Genomic DNA, 9,229 nt, shown 5'->3' on the forward strand with positions numbered 1-9,229 from the left:
ACCAGTAGTTAGTCTAAAAGAGCAGATAACCAGAACTCTAAGGACCAGTAGTTAGTCTAAAAGAGCAGATAACCAGAGCTCTAAGGACCAGTAGTTAGTCTAAAAGGGCAGATAAACCAGAGCTCTGAGGACCGGTAGTTAGTATAACAGGGCAGATAACCAGAGCCCTGAGGACCGGTAGTTAGTCTAAAAGGGCAGATAACCAGAGCGGTTGTTAGTCTAAAAAGGGAAGATAACCAGAGCTCTGAGGACCGGTAGTTAGTCTAAAAGGGCAGATAACCAGAGCTCTGAGGACCGGTAGTTAGTCTAAAAGGGCAGATAACCAGAGCTCTGAGGACCGGTTGTTAGTCTAAAAAGGCAGATAACCAGAGCTCTGAGGACTGGTAGTTAGTCTAAAAGGGCAGATAACCAGAGCGCTGAGGACCAGTAGTTTAAAAGGGCAGATAACCAGAGCCCTGAGGACCGGTAGTTAGTCTAAAAAGGCATATAACCAGAGCCCTGAGGACCGGTAGTTAGTCTAAAAAGGCAGATAACCAGAGCTCTGAGGACCGGTAGTTAGTCTAAAAAGGCAGATAACCAGAGCTCTGAGGGCCGGTAGTTAGTCTAAAAAGGGAAGATAACCAGAGCTCTGAGGGCCGGTAGTTAGTCTAAAAAGGGAAGATAACCAGAGCTCTGAGGACCGGTATTTAGTCTAAAAGGGCAGATAACCAGAGCCCTGAGGACCGGTATTTAGTCTAAAAGGGCAGATAAACAGAGCTCTGAGGACTGGTAGTTAGTCTAAAAGGGCAGATAACCAGAGCTCTGAGGACCGGTAGTTAGTCTAAAAAGGCAGATAACCAGAGCTCTGAGGACCGGTAGTTAGTCTAAAAAGGGAAGATAACCAGAGCTCTGAGGACCGGTATTTAGTCTAAAAGGGCAGATAAACAGAGCTCTGAGGACTGGTAGTTAGTCTAAAAGGGCAGATAACCAGAGCTCTGAGGACCGGTAGTTAGTCTAAAAGGCAGATAACCAGAGCTCTGAGGACCGGTTGTTAGTCTAAAAAGGGAAGATAACCAGAACTCTGAGGACCGGTAGTTAGCCTAAAAAGGCAGATAACCAGAGCCCTGAGGACCGGTAGTTAGTCTAAAAGGGCAGATAACCAGAGCCCTGAGGACCGGTAGTTAGTCTAAAAGGGCAGATAACCAGAGCCCTGAGGACCGGTAGTTAGTCTAAAAGGGCAGATAACTAGAGCTCTGAGGACCGGTAGTAAGTCTAAAAGGGCAGATAACCAGAGCCCTGAGGACCGGTACTAAGTCTAAAAGAGCAAATAACCAAAGCCCTGAGGACCGGTAGTTAGTCTAAAAGGGCAGATAACCAGAGCGGTTGTTAGTCTAAAAAGGGAAGATAACCAGAGCTCTGAGGACCGGTAGTTAGTCTAAAAGGGAAGATAACCAGAGCTCTGAGGACCGGTAGTTAGTCTAAAAGGGCAGATAACCAGAGCTCTGAGGACCGGTAGTTAGTCTAAAAGGGCAGATAACCAGAGCTCTGAGGACCGATAGCTAGTCTAAAAGGGCAGTTAACCAGAGCTCTGAGGACCGATAGCTAGTCTAAAAGGGCAGTTAACCAGAGCTCTGAGGACCGGTAGTTAGTCTAAAAAGGCAGTTAATCAGAGCTCTGAGGACCGGTAGTTAGTCTAAAAGGGCAGTTAACCAGAGCTCTGAGGACCGGTAGTTAGTCTAAAAGGGCATATAACCAGAGCTCTGAGGGCCGGTAGTTAGTCTAAAAAGGCAGTTAATCAGAGCTCTGAGGACCGGTAGTTAGTCTAAAAGGGCAGTTAACCAGAGCTCTGAGGACCGGTAGTTAGTCTAAAAGGGCAGATAACCAGAGCTCTGAGGGTCGGTAGTTAGTCTAAAAGGGAAGATAACCAGAGCTATGAGGACTGGTAGTTAGTATAAAAGGGCAGATAACCAGAGCTATGAGGACCAGTTGTTAGTCTTAAAGGGCAGATAACCAGAGCTATGAGGACCGGTAGTTAGTATAAAAGGGCAGATAACCAGAGCTCTGAGGACCAGTAGTTAGTATAAAAGGGCAGATAACCAGAGCTATGAGGACCGGTATTTAGTCTAAAAGGGCAGATAACCAGAGTTCTGAGGACTTGTAGTTAGTCTAAAAGGGCAGATAACCAGAGCTATGAGGACTGGTAGTTAGTTTAAAAGGGCAGTTAACCAGAGCTCTAAGGATGGGGTAATTATTCTTGCATAAATAGCGATTGCGCTCAAGCGATCTCGTTTACTTTCAACTTGTAATAGCAGCGGTAAGCCCGACAAGCACAAACATCTGTAATAAACTCCTTATTGCTCGGGCGCAAATGTTTGTGCTCCACTCGTACTCTAGACCTTTATGGGTAATTCACTTTTAAAAACAGAATTTATGTTTACCTGATAAATTTCTTTCTCCTACGGTGTGTCCGGTCCACGGCTTCATCCTTACTTGTGGGATATTCTCTTCCCCTACAGGAAATGGCAAAGAGAGCACACAGCAAGAGCTGTCCATATAGTCCCCCCTCTGGCTCCGCCCCCCAGTCATTCGACCGACGGTTAGGAGGAAAAGGAGAAACTATAGGGTGCCGTGGTGACTGTAGTGTATGGAATAAAAATTTTTCAAACCTGACTAAAAGCCAGGGCGGGCCGTGGACCGGACACACCGTAGGAGAAATTTATCGAGTAAACATAAATTCTGTTTTCTCCTACATTGGTGTGTCCGGTCCACGGCTTCATCCTTACTTGTGGGAACCAATACCAAAGCTTTAGGACACGGATGAAGGGAGGGAGCAAGTCAGGTTACCTAAACGGAAGGCACCACGGCTTGCAAAACCTTTCTCCCAAAAACATCCTCCGAAGAAGCATAAGTATCGAATTTGTAAAATTTGGCAAAAGTATGCAGAGAAGACCAAGTCGCTGCCTTACAGATCTGATCAACAGAAGCCTCGTTCTTGAAGGCCCATGTGGAAGCCACAGCTCTAGTAGAGTGAGCTGTAATTCGTCCAGGAGGCTGCCGTCCGGCAGTCTCATAAGCCAATCGGATGATGCTTTTCAGCCAAAAAGAAAGAGAGGTAGCAGTAGCTTTCTGCCCTCTCCTCTTACCAGAATAAATGACAAACAAAGATAATGTTTGTCTGAAATCCTTTGTTGCTTCTAAATAGAATTTTAAAGCACGGACCACATCTAGGTTGTGTAACAAACGTTCCTTCTTTGAAACTGGATTCGGACATAGGGAAGGAACAACTATTTCCTGGTTAATATTCCTGTTGGAAACTACTTTTGGAAGAAAACCAGGTTTGGTACGTAAAACTACCTTATCTGCATGAAATACCAGATAGGGAGAAGTACACTGCAAAGCAGATAATTCAGAAACTCTTCTAGCAGAAGAAATAGCAACTAAAAACAGAACTTTCCAAGATAGTAACTTAATATCTATGGAATGCAAAGGTTCAAACGGAACCCCTTGAAGAACTGAAAGAACTAAGTTTAGACTCCATGGAGGAGTCATAGGTCTGTAAACAGGCTTAATTCTGACTAACGCTTGTACAAACGCCTGTACATCTGGCACGGCTGCCAGACGTTTGTGCAACAAGACAGACAGAGCAGATATCTGTCCCTTTAGAGAACTAGCTGACAGACCTTTCTCCAAACCCTCTTGGAGAAAGGAAAGAATCCTAGGGATTTTGATTTTACTCCAAGAAAAACCCTTGGATTCGCACCAACGGATATATTTGTGCCATATCTTATGGTAAATCTTCCTAGTCACAGGCTTTCTGGCTTGAACCAGAGTATCTATAACTGAATCTGTAAACCCACGCTTAGATAGAATCAAGCGTTCAATTTCCAAGCAGTCAGTTGCAGAGAGACTAGATTTGGATGTTCGAATGGACCTTGTACTAGAAGATCCTGTCTCAAAGGTAGCTTCCATGGTGGAGCCGATGACATATTCACCAGGTCTGCATACCAAGTCCTGCGTGGCCACGCAGGAGCTATTAGGATCACCGAGGCCTTCTCCTGTTTGATCCTGGCTACCAGCCTGGGAAGGAGAGGGAACGGTGGAAACACATAAGCTAGATTGAACGACCAAGGCGCCACTAATGCATCCACTAGTGTCGCCCTGGGATCCCTGGATCTGGACCCGTATCTAGGAACTTTGAAGTTCTGATGAGACGCCATCAGATCCATATCTGGAGTGCACCATAGTTGAGTTAACTGGGCAAAGACCTCCGGGTGGAGTTCCCACTCCCCCGGATGGAAAGTCTGACGACTCAAATAATCCGCCTCCCAGTTGTCTACCCCTGGGATGTGGATTGCAGATAGGTGGCAGGAGTGATCCTCCGCCCATTTGATGATCTTGGATACCTCTGTCATCGCCAAGGAACTCTTTGTTCCCCCCTGATGATTGATGTACGCTACAGTCGTCATGTTGTCCGACTGAAATCTTATGAATCTGGCCTTCGCTAGGTGAGGCCAGGCCAGGAGCGCATTGAATATCTCTCTCAGTTCCAAAATGTTTATCGGGAGAAGGGACTCTTCCCGAGACCATAGACCCTGAGCTTTTAGGGAGTCCCAGACCGCGCCCCAGCCTAAGAGACTGGCGTCGGTCGTGACGATAACCCACTCTGGTCTGCGGAAACTCATTCCCTGAGACAGGTGATCCTGAGTCAACCACCAGCGGAGTGAGTCTCTGGTTATCTGGTCTACTTGAATCTGGGGAGACAACTCTGCATAATCCCCATTCCACTGTTTGAGCATGCACAGTTGCAATGGTCTTAGATGAATTCGAGCAAAAGGAACCACGTCCATTGCTGCAACCATTAGTCCTATTACCTCCATGCACTGAGCTATGGAAGGCTGAGGAATAGATTGAAGAACTTGACAAGCGTTTAGAAGTTTTAATTTTCTGACCTCTGTCAGAAAAATCTTCATTTCTACAGAATCTATTATTGTTCCCAGAAAGGGAACCCTTGTAGACGGGGACAGGGAACTCTTTTCTACGTTCACCTTCCACCCGTGAGACCTGAGAAAAGCTAATACAATGTCTGTATGAGCCCTTGATCTGGGAAGGGACGACGCTTGGATTAGTATGTCGTCTAAGTAAGGTGCCACCGCAATGCCCCTCGGTCTTAGAACCGCTAGTAGGGACCCTAGCACCTTTGTGAAAATTCTGGGAGCAGTGGCTAAACCGAACGGAAGAGCCACGAACTGGTAATGTTTGTCCAGAAAGGCGAACCTTAGGAACTGATGATGATCTTTGTGGATAGGAATATGTAGGTACGCATCCTTTAAGTCCACGGTAGTCATGTATTGACCCTCCTGGATTGTTGGTAAAATCGTTCGAATGGAATTCTGAGGAATTTGTTTAGAATTTTTAAATCCAGAATTGGCCTGAAAATTCCCTCTTTTTTGGGAACTACGAACAGGTTTGAGTAAAATCCCAGACCTTGTTCCGCTGTTGGAACTGGGTGTACCACTCCCATCTTTAATAGGTCTCCTACGCAATGTAAGAATGCCTGTCTCTTTATCTGGTCTGAAGATAAGCGAGACATGTGGAACCTTCCCCTTGGAGGAAGTTCCTTGAACTCTAGAAGATACCCCTGAGAGACTATTTCTAGTGCCCAGGGATCCGGAACATCTCTTGCCCAAGCCTGAGCAAAGAGAGAAAGTCTGCCCCCTACTAGATCCGGTCCCGGATCGGGGGCTACCCCTTCATGCTGTCTTGGTAGCAGCTGTAGGCTTCTTGGCCTGTTTACCCTTGTTCCAGCCTTGCATTGGTTTCCATGCTGGTTTAGGCTGGGAAGCGTTACCCTCTTGTCTAGAGGCTGCAGAGTTAGGAGACGGTCCGTTCCTGAAATTGCGAAAGGAACGAAAATTAGATTTGTTCTTATCCTTGAAAGGCCTATCCTGTGGGAGGGCATGGCCCTTTCCCCCAGTGATATCTGAAATAATCTCCTTCAATTCTGGCCCAAAAAGGGTCTTACCCTTGAAAGGAATATTAAGCAGTTTTGTCTTGGACGACACATCCGCCAACCAAGATTTTAGCCAAAGCGCTCTACGCGCCACTATAGCAAAACCTGAATTTTTCGCCGCTAATTTAGCCAATTGAAAAGCGGTATCTAAAATAAAGGAATTAGCCAACTTTAGTGCGTGAATTCTGTCCATGACTTCCTCATATGGAGTCTCCTTATGGAGCGAATTTTTTAGTTCCTCGAACCAAAAAGACGCCGACGTGGTGACAGGAATAATGCACGAAATTGGTTGGAGAAGGAAACCTTGCTGAACAAATATCTTTTTAAGCAATCATTCCAATTTTTTATCCATAGGATCTTTGAAAGCACAACTGTCCTCAATGGGAATAGTTGTGCGCTTGGCCAACGTAGAAACTGCCCCCTCAACCTTAGGGACTGTTTGCCATGCGTCCCTTCTGGGGTCGACAATGGGGAACATTTTCTTAAATATAGGAGGTGGGACAAAAGGTATACCTGGCTTCTCCCACTCCTTGGTCACTATGTCCGCCACCCTCTTGGGTATCGGAAAGGCATCAGCGTGCACAAGGACCTCTAGGAATTTGTCCATTTTGCACAATTTCTCTGGAATCACCAAAGAGTCACAATCATCAAGAGTAGTTAGCACCTCCTTAAGCAGGGCACAGAGATGTTCTAACTTAAATTTAAATGCCACGATATCAGGTTCTGCCTGCTGAGAAACTTTTCCTGAATCAGAAATTTCTCCCTCAGACAGACCCTCCCTCACTGCCAATTCAGACTGGTGTGAGGGTATAACAGATAAATTATCGTCAGCGCCCACTTGCTCATCCTCTGTATTTAAAACTGAGCAATCACGCTTTCTGGGAAATGCTGGCAGTTTGGATAACAGATTTGCTATAGAATTATCCATTACTGCAGTTAATTGCTGCATAGTAACAAGCATTGGCGTGCTAGATGTACTAGGTGTTGCCTGCGCGGGCAAAACTGGTGTTGACACAGAAGGAGAGGATGATGAACTATCCCCACTACCTTCATTTGAAGAATCATCTTGGGCAACCTTATTAAATGTGACAGTACTTTCCTTACTTTGTTTGGACGCCATGGCACAATTTGAACATACATTTAAAGGGGGAACCACCTTGGCCTCCATACACACAGAACATATGCTTTCTGAAGGTATAAACATGTTAGACAGACTTTGGCAGGCTATTAATGCAATAAAACCGTTTTTAAACAAAACCGTTACTGTCTCTTTAAATAATAAAAAGAGCACACTTTATTTCTGAATGTTTGAAAAACTATGAAGGAAATATCCGATCTTTACAAAATTTGCACTCAAGTCTCTAACCCCTTAAATGAGCAAACCGGAGCTAATTGTTTTTCAATTTACCAGTTTAAACCCACTACAGTCCCTGCCACAGCCTTTGCTGCGGCTTTTACCTTCCTTGGGGGTTATTCACCACAGAAATAAGCCTTCTTGAAATCGTTTTTATGGCCACAGGACCCTCTCACGTGAAGCTGCATGCACTGCTTCCAAAAGTAACTGCGCAACTGAGGCGCGAAAATGAGGCCTCCTCCCTCTGCATACCAGAGTGAAGGGGCCTTCCTGACTAGATTAGGTGTCTAAACAACTGCCAGGTGTAATAAAAACCATTTATAAGCCTTCATTCTGTTATGAGTCTAAGAAAATGGCTTACCGATCCCATAAGGGAAAATGACAGTCTTCTAGCATTACTATGTCTTGTTAGAAAAGAGGCTAGTCATACCTGGAGCAGAAAAGTCTGCAAACTGTTCCCCCCAACTGAAGTTCTCTGGTTTCAACAGTCCTGCGTGGGAACAGCAATGGATTTTAGTTACTGTTGCTAAAATCATACTCCTCTTTTAACAGAACTCTTCATCACTTTCTGTTGTAGAGTAAATAGTACAAACCGGCACTATTTTAAAATAACAAACTCTTGATAGAAGAAATAAAACTACAACTAACACCACATACTCTTTACCATCCCCGTGGAGATGCTACTTGTTCAGAGCAGGCAAAGAGAATGACTGGGGGGCGGAGCCAGAGGGGGGACTATATGGACAGCTCTTGCTGTGTGCTCTCTTTGCCATTTCCTGTAGGGGAAGAGAATATCCCACAAGTAAGGATGAAGCCGTGGACCGGACACACCAATGTAGGAGAAATTTAAATACCTTTTACATTCCGGCAGTCCCCAACTTCTCCGTGTGTGTGCTGTAGTAATAATGTTACTCTGTGAATATTACATTTCCGCTCTTACAATATTTTTGTGTTTCTTTAACCCCTTAAGGACCGGGCATTTCAGACTAAAACTTCCCCAAAAGACCAGCGTACTTTTAGCATTTTTGCCCTCACTCCATTTAAACAGAAATTTAGGGTACGGTGCTGGTCGTTAAGGGGTTAATATGTATGTGTGTGTATGTATGTGTTTATATATATATATATATATATATATATATATATATATATATTATTTATTTACATTTTAGTCAATATGATGTGAGGAGCTGCTGCTCAGTTTAAGTGTGTTATCTGTGAGTGAGAAGCAATTACATAGAGCAGCCTCATATTTGTTTAGCAAAGCTGTATCAGATTTTATTCCAACCTTCAAACAGTGTAGCAGATCAGAGTCCTGCTGATGTTACTACTTATAACACCTTAAGTGTATCCATATTTGCTCCTTTATCTGTTTAATACCACCCTGAAAATCCTTGTATGCCCCTTGTTTGGCTTGTTTGACAATTCTGAGAGACCCATTTTAATGGGCTGTGTCAGACTTGCTGTGATACATTGTGCCAGACGCGCACATATTGTCAGTAACACTAAGCTCCCAGCATGCCTTCGCTATCCGTTACACTACTCACAATGCCTTTGGTATCGGTTATCCTCTTCCTCACAAACTTTCAGTGTCACTCATACTTCGTCTCCAAGATGCATTCGGTATTACAAATACACTGCGATATCCTATATTCCTACAAATACATTAAAGGGACTGAAACATATTTTGTTCTCTGTCAGAGTATATATTACAATGTTTTCTAATGGTTCCTGCATCGAGAGAAAAACGTGTCGGATTTGGAGTTCTGCTTTTCAGCCAGTGAGTAAATCAGTGCTGTAAGATTCAAATTCAAAATCAACAGTTTTCATAAATTTTTCTTATACAAAACAATATTTGAAATTTAAAAAGAGCTCTGTGTATAACAGGA

This window comes from Bombina bombina, chromosome 12, assembly GCF_027579735.1.
Source record: "Bombina bombina isolate aBomBom1 chromosome 12, aBomBom1.pri, whole genome shotgun sequence".
In the NCBI taxonomy this organism is placed as follows: Eukaryota; Metazoa; Chordata; class Amphibia; order Anura; family Bombinatoridae; genus Bombina; species Bombina bombina.